The following is a 16,238-nucleotide window of genomic DNA, read 5'->3' as shown; positions in this document are numbered from 1 at the left end:
AAGAATATGTAGCTTAAAAATTCTAAGAAACACATTAAAGACTGTTATATAGGACACATTCTGCCAACCTAGAAAATACAAATACTGAATCTTTATAATTAAAATTCAACACAACATTGCTTTGAGTAATGACTGGGGTCAGCTCTTTTTCTGTTAGGCTGCCAAATTACTATGAATTAAGAGCTTTTAAGCAGTAACTGTATTAGTGGTTCTACCACTTTTTAAATATTTAAATCTTTTCCCAATTACAATAAAATTTATCTTATTGTACATGGACCCAGAATGAACTATTCTGATTAATAAAACACTCTGGCTAATAAACTGTTAGGGGAAGACTACTAATCTTTAAGAAGTAGCAAAACAATATGCATTTAGGATTTATTTATTTATTTTTTTTTTGCCACACTGTGAGGCATGTGGAATCTTAGTTCCCTGATTAGGGATCGAACTCCTGCAATGGGAGCATGGAGTCTTAACCACTGGAAGGAAGTCTCAATCACATGCATTTAGTATAAACTAAGCAGATACTTTGTTGATTCAGGAAGCATGTAGAAGATGGTAATCCTGGAGGGTCATCATGACAAAGATCAGTTATAATTTCATAAGGAAAGCAGAACAAAAGAGATTTCTAGTTGTCAGAATCTCAGACTTAAAGAACCAGAAGGCACCTCAGAGGTCCTCCATCTCAGCCTTGTATTTACAGGTGAGGACTCGGAGACACAGCTGGCAGCCAAAGTGACAGACCAAGGTCATTCAGGAGCCCAGGGGCAGCCACAGAGGGCCCAGAACACACGGCGACTAGTCTGGCCTTGCTAAGCCAATTCACTGAAGTCAGAGCAACCCTACTTACCTCATCATCATTTAGAATAAGACAAAAAAGGGAAGATGCTGTCACTTGCCTTCTGAATCTGTTAATTTCCAAGCAACCACAGATCTCTTTTTTGCTGTGTCCTCTGTGACAGCTATTTCCTTAACTTCCCCAGCACAATTAAGATTCCTGAAGTCATGCTGTAAACAGACACAGCAAGGAACATGCCCCTCCTCTGAATGGCTTCTGATGTTTCTCTCTTTTTTAATACGATTTTTATCGGGGTCGAAATGTAGAGAGGAGTTCGACCAAGCATTCAATTCCTGCCTTGCAATTTAACGTGCCAGGTTTAACTGGGGGATGATGCATCAATTATTTACTTAGCTGGCACCATTTTCCTGTCCCTTAAATCATATTTAATTTCAATCTACTATGATCCATTCTCAGCGCTGAACCAAAACCCTTGATACGCTGTCTGTTTACAAGATGGTTTCTCACGTAGAGCACCAGAGTCCTAAGGGTCTTGTGCGCATTTACAGATGACGGACTGCATCTGCCAAGATGTGCTGCACACTTTGGAGATCTCTGTCTTTCACAACTTTAACATATCCGGCGCTATTTACTACCCAGTAAAAAAAACCACTGGAATGATCTAGATCAATAGTCTATTTAATCTGAAAAGTCATCATTCATGTAAAATGAGACTTCAATATTATTTTGAAAATCATCCAGATCTTTTATTCCAACTTCCTTCACGAAAGAAAGTCAAAACTCTAAAACTACTTGAGATATAAAAGCCAAATGCAACGTATGAAACAATTAAATCCTAGTTTGGGGAAAAATATATCTGGTACATTTCAGAGGGATAATTGCACTGGGTGTTACATGATACTAGAGAGTTCGTGTTCATTTTATGTGTGAAAACGGCACAGCAGTTATGTCAGAGCATAACCTTATTTTAGGGATAACATCCTTATTTTTAGGAGATGCAATAATGAAGTATTTTTGAGCAAAGTGTCACGATGCCTGCAACTCTTTAGATAGTTTGTATAAAAACACAGAGATGAAACATATGTGGTAAAATAGTAATCTGAATTTAAGTAGTTGATAGATAGGTATCTGTCGAACTATTTTTCCCATTTTCTTGAAAATTTATAATTAAATCTGAAGCAATTAAAATACCACTTTAGAGAAATAATTGAGAATTGCTTAGTTATATACACCTACACGCCCCCCCCCCCACCCCGACTCCCAACCTGACCACCACCAGGGGAACAGGGAACCACAGTCTGGGCAGGGGATGGGACGGTAACAGAGGACAGAGAAAACAGCTATTTCACAAAATGAGTCTCCAAACAGCAAAGATAAATACTGTCAAGAGAAGAAGAGGTCAAAGGTACGTGAGGTTGCAAGAAGAGGGCACCCACCGACTTTACACATCTCTTTCCAGGCCCTGGCAGCTTCTACTTGGGCTGTTCAAGGAGGATGTGTGTGCAACCACGGGCACACCTGTATATAGCTTTTAGGCTTTGTGGCAAAGGGAAGAGGAAGGTGCTAGGTGCTAAGTCACTTCAGTCGTGTCCGACGATTCGCGACCCTATGGACTGTAGCCCGCCTGGCTTCTCTGTCCAAGGGATTCTCCAGGCAAGAATAATGGAGTGGGTGGACACACCCTCCTCACGGGATCTTCCCGCCCCAGGGATCGAACCCACGTCTCTTATGTCTCCTGCACTGCGGGCAGATTCTTTACCACTAGTGCCACCTGGGAAGCCCCGAAGACATGCAAATGTCCCAATTTTCAAAAGGGAGTAAAGTGTTTGGCACTTAAGAGCAAACCGTGGTTTAAAACCATGCTTCATTTCTACATATATTGCATTATTATGTTGTCTACCTGAAACCAGTATGCTATAGGTCCATTACATATCAACTAACAACAAACCAACCCCAAATCAAATGCTTCTGTACCCTTTGAAGCCAGGCACCAAAAAGTGGTACTTATCATTACCACGTGTGTTTCTAGAATCAAAGCACTCAACTCTTGGACCTTATGAAAATCTTTCGGCCCAGATGGAAAAATTAGGGGCAGGCTGTCAATATAAATAGGCTTATTCATATCTAGTTCAAACATTTCTCAAGAGGGCTGATGAACAGGTCAGTGTCAACCTACAGAGAGGTTTTAAGTATTCCAGTAATCCACCTTTATCTTTCTTTTACTTCTACTTTTACATAAGACTGAAATGAACACCTACAATAGGCGACCTACCAAAAATATTGATGAAAACACATTATGGAGACAACTGAAGCCCAGAGAGAGCACTGAAGCACAGTGAGAACACCCGTAGGCCTGTGAGACGATTCATTAGGGAATAAGAGGAGAAGGCAATGGCCCCCCACTCCAGTACTCTTGCCTGGAAAATCCAATGGACGGAGGAGCATGGAAGGCTGCAATCCATGGGGTCGCTGAGGGTCGGGCACGACTGAGCGACTTCACTTTCACTTTTCACTTTCCTGCATTGGAGAAGGAAATGGAAACCCACTCCAGTGTTCCTGCCTGGAGACTCCCAGGGACGGGGGAGCCTGGTGGGCTGCCGTCTATGGGGTCGCACAGAGTCGGACACGACTGAAGTGACTTAGCAGTAGCAGTAACAGGGAATAAGGCAGTATGAGAGCAATTTCCGTCTATCCTTAAACTTTAAAAAACTTATGCTTTGCTAATATTCTAAATGCACTCAGTGACAGTGATATTGCCACCTGGTCTACAATGGATAGCGTGGCTTGTCAGGTAAGGTATGCAAGGAGTCTGAGGATTTCTACAACAGATGACTGAAAACAGTCTCCTCTGCTCTCTTTCATTGTATAGTGCCACGCAGCTGTTTAGTTGAGCTTCCTGAAGTGGATTTATGGATTATATTACCTAGTTTTAACTACACCAATCTACCCAAAATGGATACCTGGCTTAAAAAAAAAAACAAAAACGATTTCCACAAAGAAATTGGGGACTGAATATAATCTTAGCAAAGAAAGCACAAGTGAACAACAAGAAAATGGCAGCGTTCATGCAGCGCTAATTATAACAGCCAGGACAACCTAGAGTAGACGCCCACTGACAGAGGAAGGGATAAAGATGCGGGACGTGTATCAGCAGAGCACTGTTGTTGTTTGGTCACTAAGTCATGTCTGACTCTCTTATGAACAGCCTGCCAGACTCCTCTGTCCTTGGGATTTCCCAGGCAAGAATACTGGAGTGGGTTGCCATTTCCTTCTCCGGGGATCCTCCTGACCCGAGGATCAAACCCATGTCTCCTGCACTGGCAGGCGGATTCTTTACCACTGAGCCATCAGGGAAGCCCCACAATGGAATATTACTTAGCCATAAAATGGAACGAAATTGGATCATTTGTAGACATGTGGATGGACCTAGCGTGAAGTAAGTAAGAAAGAGAAAAATGAATATTGTATATTAACTCATGTATATTTAGCCCAGAAAAATGTTACATATGAACCTATTTGCAGGGCAGGAACAGAGATGCAGATGTAGGGAATGGACGTGTGTGTGGACACGGCAGGATGGGCCGAGGGGAACTCGGAGATTGGGGTTGATGCCCATGCACTGCCTGCCTAGTGTAAGACGGCTAGCGGGAAGCTGCTGTGTCAGGCAGGGTGCTTAGCTAGTTGATTTGTGGGGACCTAGAGGGATGGGTTTGGGGTGGGTGGGAGGTCCAAGAGGGAGAGGATTTATGTATACATATAGCTGATTCACTTCCTTATACAGCCAAAACTAACATAAAACTGCAAGGCAACTATACCCTAATAATAATGATAAAAAAGCAGAGTGTCTGTACTATGCCAGATATAAGAGATAAAATAAGAATGATCTTACGAGAGCTGATCAGAAATCAATAACATTTTTGAAATCATCACGAAAATTTGAGATACAAATTTGATTCATTTTTTTGGCTTGCCTTAAGTATATATTAATATTATGGCTTGAGATATTAGATAGTGATGTAACTCTTGCCAGGTGGCTCAGTGGTGAAGACCCCACCTGCCAATGCAGGAGACACAGGAGGCGTGGGTTCGATCTCTGTATAGGGAAGACCCCCTGGAGAAGGAAATGGCAACCCCCTCCAGTAGTCTTGCCTGGAAAAGTCCATAGATGAGGAGCCTGGTGGGCTACAATCCATAGGGTTGCAAAGAGTCAGACACTGAGTGACTGAGCATGTGTGCATTAGCTAATGACAAAGGTATATAAATTATAAACTCTCAGATACACATATATCGAGGGTGACTACTCAAAAATTGTTTACAGGTGAAGGAGTCAGTAAAAAATGTTTAGAGAAAATAATCTGAACACAAATTTCAAAATAAGCTGGAAGACAGGCCAATTTTAACGAATGAAATATAAATGAGATGGATGCAAAAAAGTCCTACATTTCAGGTGAAAACACCCAATATACAAGTAAGAATGCTGCTACGAAGCAGGTCACGCTAAACCAGACTTGGCCTTGCAGCTGACTGTCAGCCTTGTGCTAGGTAACAGTGGGTGTGGCTGGAAAAAGCCTGAGCCAGTTCTCACGCTGCCTTCCTCCGGGGAACTCGAAGGGTTTTGAAACAGGGAGCCAAGCCTCGCTGTATTCTGTTGGCCCACAGATGGAACACTGTTCAGTTTTATAAGAAACATACAAGCTTCCAACAGGCCTTGCTAGGAGGCTGGACTAAAAACCCTCTGAAGTAATTCTAGCTCTGAATTCTGAGTCTGTGAAGACATGGGTGCAGAATCTGGACAAGAAGCAAACAAAATTTAAATAGCTTAGTTTGTTTAATCTAACAGTCCGATGGATGTGGTCGGCAGCCCACTCAAATATAACTCCATGACAGCAGGACCTGTTTCTTCGTCTTCATCTTGCTCAATTTTGCAACCCATCAACCGAGACAGTGCCTGCTGTCCAATCCGTGTTCTACAAAAGTCTGTTATCATGGTAGGGAATGCCTCATCACTGGAGGTGTGCATGATAAGGCTGCAGGGGTTTCATCTCTAAGGAATTTCCGACTCTAAGATGCTATACGCTGTATCTGCATACAATCTTTTCCTCAGCAAATTAAAATATCACTAGCACAGACCTCTGAGCCTGTTACAAGTTTTTAATTCAACACTCCAGATATCTACGCGTGAGATTCTCTAGTCACATAAATTCTGATTTTTTTTCCAAATAATCTAGGATTTTCTCTCTAAATTTTTTTTTTAATTTTCTGACAATCTTTTTATTTTTTAATAAAAATATACAGAAAGATTCTTGAAGTCAATTCTGCCGGGGATTTGTAAACAATAATACTTTCTCTCTCTCTACCCGAGAGACTGCAAATAAATATAAAAATGAATGTGGTATAACAAGCCTCAGATTATTTTAGCTAAGGTTTAAGGAAGAAAAAAGAAATAATAAGGGGCCATGAAAATACATGTGTGGGAAGAAAAAGTAGATCCAGCCACATATCAAGGTGATGATAGCACAGAGTCGCTATTTGATATGTTCTGCAACTTGACAGGACAATAGAGAATAATTCCTTAAACCATTCCACTTTATTATAAGTCAGATTCTTAAAAAAAAAACTTCAAGTGGAAATGAATGGAGGAAATCACTGCCCAAATTATGAATATAAAAAATATACAGTATACCCTGAAGCAGCACCGAACATGATCTTTTATGATGTTCAGTTCAGTTCAGTTCAGTCATGTCTCACTCACTCTTTGCGACCCCATGGGCTGCAGCATGTCAGGCTTCCCTGTCCATCACCAACACCAAGAGCTTACTCAAACTCATGTCCCTCGAGTTGGTGATGCCATCTAACCATCTCATCCTTTGTCGTCCCCTTCTCCTCCTGCCTTCAATCTTTCCCAGCATCAAGGTCTTTTCCAGTAAGTCAGTTCTTTGCATCAGGTGGCCAAAGTATCGGATTTTAGCTTCAGCATCAGTCCTTCCAATGAATATTCAGGACTGATTTCCTTTAGGATGGACTGGTTGGATCTCCTTGCAGTCCAAGGGGACTCTCAAGAGTCTCCTCCAACACCACAGTTCAAAAGCACCAGTTCTTCGGTGCTCAGCTTTCTTTATAGTCCAACTCTCACGTCTATACATGAGTACTGGAAAAACCAGAGCTTTGACTAGGCGGACCTTTGCTGGCAAAATAGTCTCTGCTTTTTAGTATGCTGTGTAGGTTGGTCTTAAAACATGTTTGCTCATCTCTTTAAAAATAAATATCAAATATCTGTTTTCCTGTCTGTAGCAATCATCAGTTAGCATGTTCTACAGACCATTTAAAAAAGACACTTAGTAACTGACACTTTATTTGGATAATAAGAACTGTCCTAGCAAGTCCCTATCTTCCCTGGTGGCTCAGAGGTTAAAGCATCTGCCTCCAATGTGGGAGACCTGGGTTCGATCCCTGGGTCGGGAAGATCCCCTGGAGAAAGAAATGGTAACCCACTCCAGTATTCTTGCCTGGAGAATCCCATGGACGGAGAAGCCTGGTAGGCTACAGTCCACGGCGTCATAAAGAGTCGGACACGACTAAGTGACTGGCTGGTCTTTGCAGAAAGCCTTGGAGAAGCACTAACCCTCACTATTATCCCAGAAAGACAGGATAAGCAGTCTCGGGACAATGCCCCACATGGGGAAGAGTTGTTGCTTTTCCCGGATATCGCGGTGAGTCTCGTCAACCTCATGAGAAGCTGTGTGGCTATCTGTGTGTATGCTCAGTTGCTTCCGACTCCCTGCAGCCTGGGGACTGTAGCCCGCCAGGCTCCTCTGTCCATGGCATTTCCCAGGCAAGACTGGGGTGGGTCACCACTTCTTACTCTGGGGGATCTTCCCGAACCAGGGATCGAACCCACGTCTCTTGCGTCTCCTGCGCTGGCAGGTGAATTCTTTACCACTCGTGCCACCTGGGAAACCTGTGATGAGTGTGGCAGAGGAAGGATCCCTACGCTAGAAGAGTTGAAATGACCTCTAATGGCTAAAACAAACTGCAAAACCCTACGATGTTAGGAGATGCTAAAAATGGGGGCCTCCTGGATGATTCAATTCCGCAGTGATTTCCGGAATGTGTGAAAAACACATTGTTCCTTCAAGGATAATCTAAAGGGCAAAAAAAAGCAGGTCATTGTTAAATCACTGCATCCCATCACCAAGATTAAAATACAAAGAAAAGCGCATTCACATCTGAGTTTCTTCATTTGTGCAATGATCAAGCGGAGGTATTGTGAAAGAGCCCGTATAACACAGTATCCAAATTCAAGGTGGAGTGGAAGGCGCAGTCTCTACCAAGAGAAATATCAAAATGCAAGACTGAAAATACCCAGCTCAGGCCTCTGTCAGTTCGTGCTCACAGAGGCGGGGATGCCATCTTGCTGTTTGCCATCCCAAGACGGGGAGCTGTCAGGAGAGAAACAGGCGACACTCTGGCCCCCCAGGCCTGGGATGACAGAAGTCCCGGAGTCCTGGGCCACGGCAGATGCTGGACCGAGATAACCAAACAGAACAGGCAACGCACAGAACAGCAGCTGGGCCAGACACATTCAGCTTCCCACCTGCTGTTGATTTACACATTCATCTCTTGCACTCGCTCCCAACCCATGTAAAAATGTGCCAGCACGTCGAGAAATTAATCAATTTGGGGAAAGGCAGAGAGTTATCCATGGTCGATTTTATATTCTTTCTGTAAACACATTTGTGTAGCACAGAGGCAGCTGAGCCCAACAGCAACGGCTTTTTCTGTTTTCTGCTGTAATCACCCATACACCTGGGACTCACAGGGCTCTCGCTGCTGTTTTCTTAGATGAGAAATTTCTTTCTTTCTTTTTTTTCTTCCCAGGGTAAAGCTGGCTTTGGAAACTAATTAGATACGTCTGTGTTTTTTTGTTTGGCTTCTGAGGACACTCTGGCCATCTAATTTGCATTTCTGTCTTGTCCCTCCCTTGTTGCCTTTGTTGTTTCCCCTTTTGTCTGAACGGAGAACAAGAATGATTTCCAAGCACGGCTGGTCAAACATGCTACTCTTCAGAGTGTGTATCTATATACGAATGTAAAATTCAAGTGTCTCATTTGCTGCAAAACAACCTTTCTTCTGAAGAACATTTCAGCTTAAGGAAATGCTCTTTAAAATGTCTAATTCCCCACTGTGATTTCCTTTAAAGTTCTAATTAGTAGAGCCCAGTAATGAATTCTGTAAATTGCAGTGTTTCATTTAAAGCATTTAAGGTACAGAAGGCTCTAATAATGAGTTTTGCCACCATCGGTCTTTGAAGAAAGTAATTTTGAAATGTGGGTTTCATATTTTGGGAGATGTCATACATCTTAGAAACAATCACAGTGTTGAGCCTCAAATTAATATTTGTTGCTTAATGCCATCAAAATGTCAGATTAATGAGTAATTAACAACGTTTGTACATAATGTTATTTCCTTCTTTCTGCAAAGGCCAACAGCGTAAATGGAGAATTCATGCCGTGAAACAGATATATTTTCAGAGTTTCCATTTTAAATAACTTACTACCAGGTCTATAACTGTCTTTTTTAACGGTCAGCAAACAGCTGGGTTTTGAGATAACACAGAGAACATAAAATATTCATGTTATTTGAGCTATTTCTACATTTTACTAATATTCTTTGATTTGCTGGTCTTAAAGGGGAAAGAAACCATCACCACTGACCCCCTGCAAAACCCACACCCTTTTTCTTAAAAAGAAAGGTTTATGTACACCAACAACCTCCTTCTGTTATGCTCTGCTTGAGGACAACAAAGTTGTTTTTTTTTTCCATATCTGGCTTTCAGGCTTCCCTTCTCTTCTTGACCTTAATTGCAACTTGACCCTCTTGGAGTACATGCTCCACTTTCTCACCCTTCCCAGCACAAGCAGGGAGCAGTCTTCTGCCTGGTCAGCCTCAGCCCAAGCCCTCCCAGGCATCCTCTCTCCACGTCCCTTGGTGCTCTTGCTGCCTGGGTCCCAAGGAGCCTTCCAGCCATTCAACTCCTTAGGGTCTGTTAGCCCTCCTTTACCCACACTGGCCTGCATCCTCTCGTCTGAGATTCAGGACTAACGATTTGGAAACCACTCTCTCCAGTAGCCCAGCCTCCTGCCCTGCCATCGTCCTAAGCCACTCAAGTCAGGTCCCAGCCCTGGCCCATCCCCACTATGCATCCTGTCCATTCCCAAGCCTGGACTGCAGATGGTGGGGACAGAAGACACATCCCTGCAACTCTGGTCTGTTACAGACCCAGCCAACTCGGGAAGCACAGCAGTTGCACATCAATCGCTTTTTGCGTGCCTCGTGGTCTTCCTCACCCAGACCCCACAGGGACTGGGCCAGGCTGTTTCCCATCTGCTTACCCTCCCGGCTTCTTCTGAATTCCCAGCTGGGGTCTTGGGAACAGCCTGGTCACCAGTACCATGGACAAGGCCAACCCTCTGGTGTGTGAGCCCCTCACCTGCCGAGCATCCTTCCCTCACTCTTTACTAAGTGGGGAAGATCCTCTCCAGCCTGCCTTCCCCACGAGCCCACGCACACCACACCCCAGCCCACTGATGCTGCTCTCTCTTCCTATACTTAGCCTCTCTCTACTGAGCAGCTTTTCTGACACCTTTTCTTTTAAAAACAAAAGCAAACCCTTTATCTGACCTGCTATTATTCCTCGCATTCATTCATCTCTCACCTCCCATTTCCTGCCAAATTCCTTGACTGCACTCCCATGTGTAGGCATGCTGCATTTTTATTCACTCTTCTCTTAACCTTCCAAGGCTGGCCTCCTTCTAGCTTCACAATTCTACCGACGACAACACTCTGAGTCCACCAAGCACCTGCCTCTTGACAAATTCATCGGCACTGCTCTTTCCTTCCCTCTTGATCAGTGGTTTCCAACACCTCTGGACATAAGGATCATTACTGAAGATTTTAAAAAATACAGTGTCTGAACTGGGTCCTACTGTACACATTCAGATTTAACTGCTGTAGGATGGAGCCCAGTCACCAGTGCATTTTCGAAAAGCATCCTGGGTTGGATATGGGAAATGTCTGTATTCCCCTAAATTTTGCTATAAACCTAAAACTGCTCTAAAAATATAAACTCTTAGGAAAAAAGAAGCCCCCCCGGGTGATGCTAATGTGTACCAGGCGGAGCCCTGTTCCTCAGATGATCACAACCCTCCCCTGGAAAGTTCTCTGTCTGTGCTCCAGGGGTGGTGCCCCTTCTCTGCTCATCCTCACTCTTCTTTTCTGCCCTCACTTCTGGTTTCTATGCTTCAGCCATGCCTATACATTTTCTCCAAGGGATAGTCCCCTACCCCACACACGTGTTCTTAATATTACTAATTTATAATTCCTAACACTAATAATGTCCAGATCTCATCTACAGAAGAAACCTAAAACCCAGCTCCCCCTCTGTGCGTTTCTTCTAGCAGAATATTTGCTGTGACGAGCAAAATGATCTGATGTCTAAAACCATCTCCATCTTATCAGTCCTGTTACTAAAATTACTACTATGTATTACAGTTTATTTCTATCTAAACTGCACTAAAATTAAAGTCCTGAATAAGTGAAGTGTCCTCTCTAGAACATCGCTTACCTCTAAATTAATGCTAACAAACACATGAAAAGATGCTCAACATCACTCATTATCAGAGAAGTGCAAATCAAAACCACAATGAGGTACCATTTCATGCCAGTCAGAATGGCTGCGATCCAAAAGTCTACAAGCAATAAATGCTGGAGAGGGTGTGGAGAAAAGGGAAACCTCTTACATTGTTGGTGGGAATGCAAACTAGTACAGCCACTATGGAGAACAGTGTGGAGATTCCTTAAAAAATTGCAAATAGAACTACCTTATGACCCAGCAATCCCACTGCTGGGCATACACACCAAGGAAACCTGAATTGAAAGAGACACGTATACCCCAATGTTCATCTCACCACTGTTTATAACAGCCAGGACATGGAAGCAACCTAGATGTCCCTCAGCAGATGAATGGATAAGAAAGCTGTGGTACATATACACAATGGAGTATTACTCAGCCATTAAAAAGAATACATTTGAATCAGTTCTAATGAGGTGGATGAAACTGGAGCCGATTATACAGAGTGAAGTAAGCCAGAAAGAAAAACACCAGTACAGTATACTAACACATATATATGGAATTTAGAAAGATGGTAAGGATAACCCTGTATGCAAGACAGCAAAAGAGACACAGATGTATAGAACAGTCTTTTTGACTCTGTGGGAGAGGGGGAGGATGGGATGATTTGGGAGAATGGCATTGAAACATGTATAATATCATATATGAAATGAATTGCCAGTCTAGGTTCGATGCAGGGTACAGGATGCTTGGGGCTGGTGCACTGGGATGACCCAGAGGGATGGTGTGGGGGGAGAGGTGGGAGGAAGGTTCGGGATGGGGAACACGTGTACACCCGTGGCGGATTCATGTTGATGTATGGCAAAACCAATACAATATTGTAAAGTAAAAAAATAAAAAAATAAATAAATAAATTAATTAATTTTAAAAAAGTAAATAAAACCACAAGTGAGACTCATTGTATTCTATCAACTATGTAAATTTTTGGACAAAAAGCTCCTCCTCAGAACTTCCAGATGTACAAGTTGGGTTTAGAAGAGGTAGAGGAACCAGAGATCAAATTGCCAGCATCCACTGGATCATACAAAAAAGAAACGGAATTCCAAAAAAAAATTTACTTCTGCTTCATTGACTACACTAAAGCCTTTGACTGTGTGGATCACAACAAACTGTGGAAAATTCTTAATGAGATGGGAATACCAGACCGCCTTATCAGTCTCCTGAGAAACCTATATGCAGGACAGGAAGCAATGGTTAGAATTGGACACGGAACACAGACTGGTTCAAAACTGAGAAAGAAGTACGTCAAGGCTGTATATTGTCACCCTGCTTATTTAACTTATATGCAGAGTACATCATGTGATATGCCAAGATGGATAAAACACAAGCTGGAATCAAGATTGTGAAGAGAAATATCAATAACTTCAGATACGCAGATGATACCACCAAATGGCATAAAGAGAAGAGGAACTAAAGAGCCTCTTGAGGAAGGTGAAAGAGGAGAGTAAAAAAGCTGGCTCAAAACTCAACATTCAAAAAACTAAGATCATGGCATCCGTCCCATCACTTCATGGCAAATAGACGGGGAAAAAATGAAAACAGTGACAGACTTTATTTTCTTAGTTCCAAAATCACTGCAGACAGTGACTGCAGCCATGAATTTAAAAGATGCTTGCTCCTTGGAAGAAAACCCATGACAAACCTAGACAGTGTATTAAAAAGCAGAGACATCACTTTGCCAACAAATGTCTGTATAGTCAAAGCTATAGCTTTTCCAGTAGTCACGTACAGATGTGAGAGTTGGACCATAAAGAAAGCTGAGTGCCAAAGAATTGATGCTTTCAAACTGTGGTGCTGGAGAAGACTCTTTTGAGAGTCTCTTGGATAGCAAGGAGATCAAACCAGTCAATCCTAAAGGAGATCAACCCTGAATATTCATTGGAAGGACTGAGGCTGAAGCTGAAGCTCTAATACTTTGGCCACCTAATGGGAAGAGCTGATTCACTGAAAAAAAGACCCTGATGCTGGGAAAGATCGAAGGCAAGAGGAGAAGAGGGTGGCAGGGGATGAGATGGCTAGATAATATCACTGACTCAATGGATATGAAATGAGCAAACTCTGGGAGAGAGTAAAGGACAGGGAAGCCTGGTGCGCTGCAGTCCATGGGGTCACAGAGTCAGACACAACTTAGCCACTGAACAACATCAAGCTGACCTGTACAATAAGTGAGGAAACCTGCTTTCAAATCTCCTCGTCACTGGTCATCAAGAAACAGCTAGCCCTGGGGTTCCCATGAAACGTGTTGATGGTTAAACTGCCCTGTATGCATTATCTGGCTTTGCCTCGATGGCACAGCAGGTGGGCCTGGCACTTTGCACAGTCCTGCTCATCCTCGATTTCCCAAGAAGAGCACAGAGGAGTATCAACAGAGTATTCGGTAAGAATAATAGTTCCCACACTGCTCTCAAAGGCTCAAAGTGCCAATGACAGGCAACATCCAGGATAAGGAGGCCTAAGAGGCAGGAGGTCTGCCTGCCTAAGGCACACACCCAGTCTTTTTTTTTTTAATGGACATATGGTTGATTCATGGCTTTCCTATGGCTCAGGCATTAAAGAATCTGCCTGGAGTCCAGGACACACACAAGATGCGGGTTTGATTCCTGGGTCAGGAAAATCCCCTGGAGGAGGAAATGGCAACTCACTCTGGTATTCGTGCCTGAAAAATCCCATGGACAGAGGAGCCTGGTGGGCTACGGTCTAAAGGGTCACAAAGAGTCAGACTCGACTAAGCATCTAAGCACACACACTTGATTTACAATATTCTGTTAATTTCTGCTCTATAGCAAAGGGATTTCATTATATGTATGTGTATGCATAGATTCTTTTTTATATTCTCTTCCATTATGGTTTATCACAGGATATTGAATACAGCTTCCTGTGCTATAGAGTAGGACCTTGTTATCCAATCTATATATAATAGCTTGCATTTGCTAATGCCATCCCTTCTCACCCCTTCCCCCTTAGCACTCACAAGTCTGTTCTGTGTATCTGTAAGTCACACACCCAAGTTTGATGAAGCCAAGCGTTTTCTTCATCTTGCTCTGGAGCCCTCGTGGCTCCAACACACTACATCTCTCATGTCCACTCTCTGCACACCCCACTGGCCAAGTTTGTTTTCTGCTTCAAGAACTGATTCTATGATGTACCCTTACAACGGCTAATAGTGCTGTTTAATTCTTTCCAGCCACCTGCCTTCTCAAATAATGAAGTGGCCAACACAGGTCATGAAAATCACATTAAAAGTATTCTTTTAAGCATGTTTTTGATGTTTTCTTTACAAACATGATATTTGTTTTTAAAAAGTCAGAAAATGATTATTTTTTTCTAAACCTGCCTATCCACAAGTGAGTTGCATCTCTCCTTGTAGATGCGGTCCTAGTAGAGCTTTGGGCCTGTGGTTAAGCCACGTTGTTTGACAATATCACAGAATTGTCCCCACCAAATAAATCCTTAAATCCCACCCTTTACACTGTTCTCACACACTCATGGGCACCAAGAGAACTTTCGGAGAACAGTCCTTTTTTTAACCATCAGGAATTCAGGACCATGATGGGGACAAGTTCTGGTGCCCGCAGTCCTGGATAAACAAAGCTCTGGTAACAGGCACCATAGCCTGATCCAAGGTACCTGGAGGGAACAGGGAGGGCAAGATGGAAACCACCAGCCACTTAAGACCTACACCGTGCTCTCTTCCCTTCGTATGGATTACTGAAACAGGATGAGCTTCTTCCACTCATGACTAAAGGAGATCTGACTTGATAACAAATCCTCAGCCCACATCATTTACAAGAGATGATGCATATTATCCAGAAAAGACAACCATCCGGCGTGAGGGTAATTAATAGGCAGTATGGGGGACTATGGGATTCCACGGCGTCTGCCCAAAATGTTTCGGATTGGGAAGCAGGGGAGAAAATGATGTGCCAGGTAACAGGACGAGGGATGGCTGTCTGCCAGTTACTAAGCCTCAGTGAGTGCTCAGTACCTGGAGACACTAGGCTTCCGGGCTCACTGTGCTGAGGACTTTACAACACAAGGGGCAGTGCTAACTCAGTTTGAGAATGCACATGGCAGAATCCATCCAATCAAAAAAAGTGCTGGGATATGTGTGCCCATGTTCACAGCAGCACTATTCACAAGAACAGAGACGTGAAAAAATCCAGATGTCCACAGTCGGGTAAATGGATAAGCAAAATGGAGTACGCATACTTACAACGGAGTACTATTCAGCCTTAAAGAGGAAGGAAATCCTGTCACCTTCTCCAAAACGGATGACCCTTGAGGACATTGTATTAAGCGAACTCAGTCAGTCACAGATGGATGTATATGATGCCACCACCTACCTGAGGTATCTAAAGCAGTCCAACTCACAGAAACAGGTGGTCAGAATGGTGGTTACCAGGGGTGGGGGAGGAGAAAAGGGGAATTGGTAAAGAGTGTCAGTTTTCCAAGATGAGAAAGCTCTGCAGATCCTTTAAACAACCATGTGGATATATTTAAACACTACTGATCTGCACAATTAAAAATAAATAAGATGAAAAATGTTATGTGTTTTTTACAATAGAAAATGCAAAAAAAAATATGGCTAGTGTGCACGTGTGTGTGTTCAGCAGTTACAAAACTACAAGTTTTCCTATTGGGCAGAGAATCCAAATGGTGTCTACCCTATCATGTCATGGGGATAATAAAACCCCGACCTGGACTCATTACTGATGGAACTAATTATGCTTCAGTGACAATCGAGACAGA

General features: G+C 43.0%; 1 protein-coding gene across 22 annotated transcripts in view; it reads right to left on the bottom strand.

Annotated features, from left to right (window-relative positions):
- Positions 1–16,238, bottom strand: part of NCAM1 (neural cell adhesion molecule 1) — a 367,664-nt gene that overhangs the window by 139,619 nt on the left and 211,807 nt on the right. The gene's annotated exons all lie outside the window — the stretch shown is intronic.

The sequence above is a fragment of the Ovis aries genome, chromosome 15 (genome assembly GCF_016772045.2).
Source record: "Ovis aries strain OAR_USU_Benz2616 breed Rambouillet chromosome 15, ARS-UI_Ramb_v3.0, whole genome shotgun sequence".
NCBI classification, from domain to species: domain Eukaryota; kingdom Metazoa; phylum Chordata; class Mammalia; order Artiodactyla; family Bovidae; genus Ovis; species Ovis aries.
The sequence above is the reverse complement of the archived record's forward strand: the minus strand, read 5'-3'. Positions and strand labels throughout refer to the sequence as shown.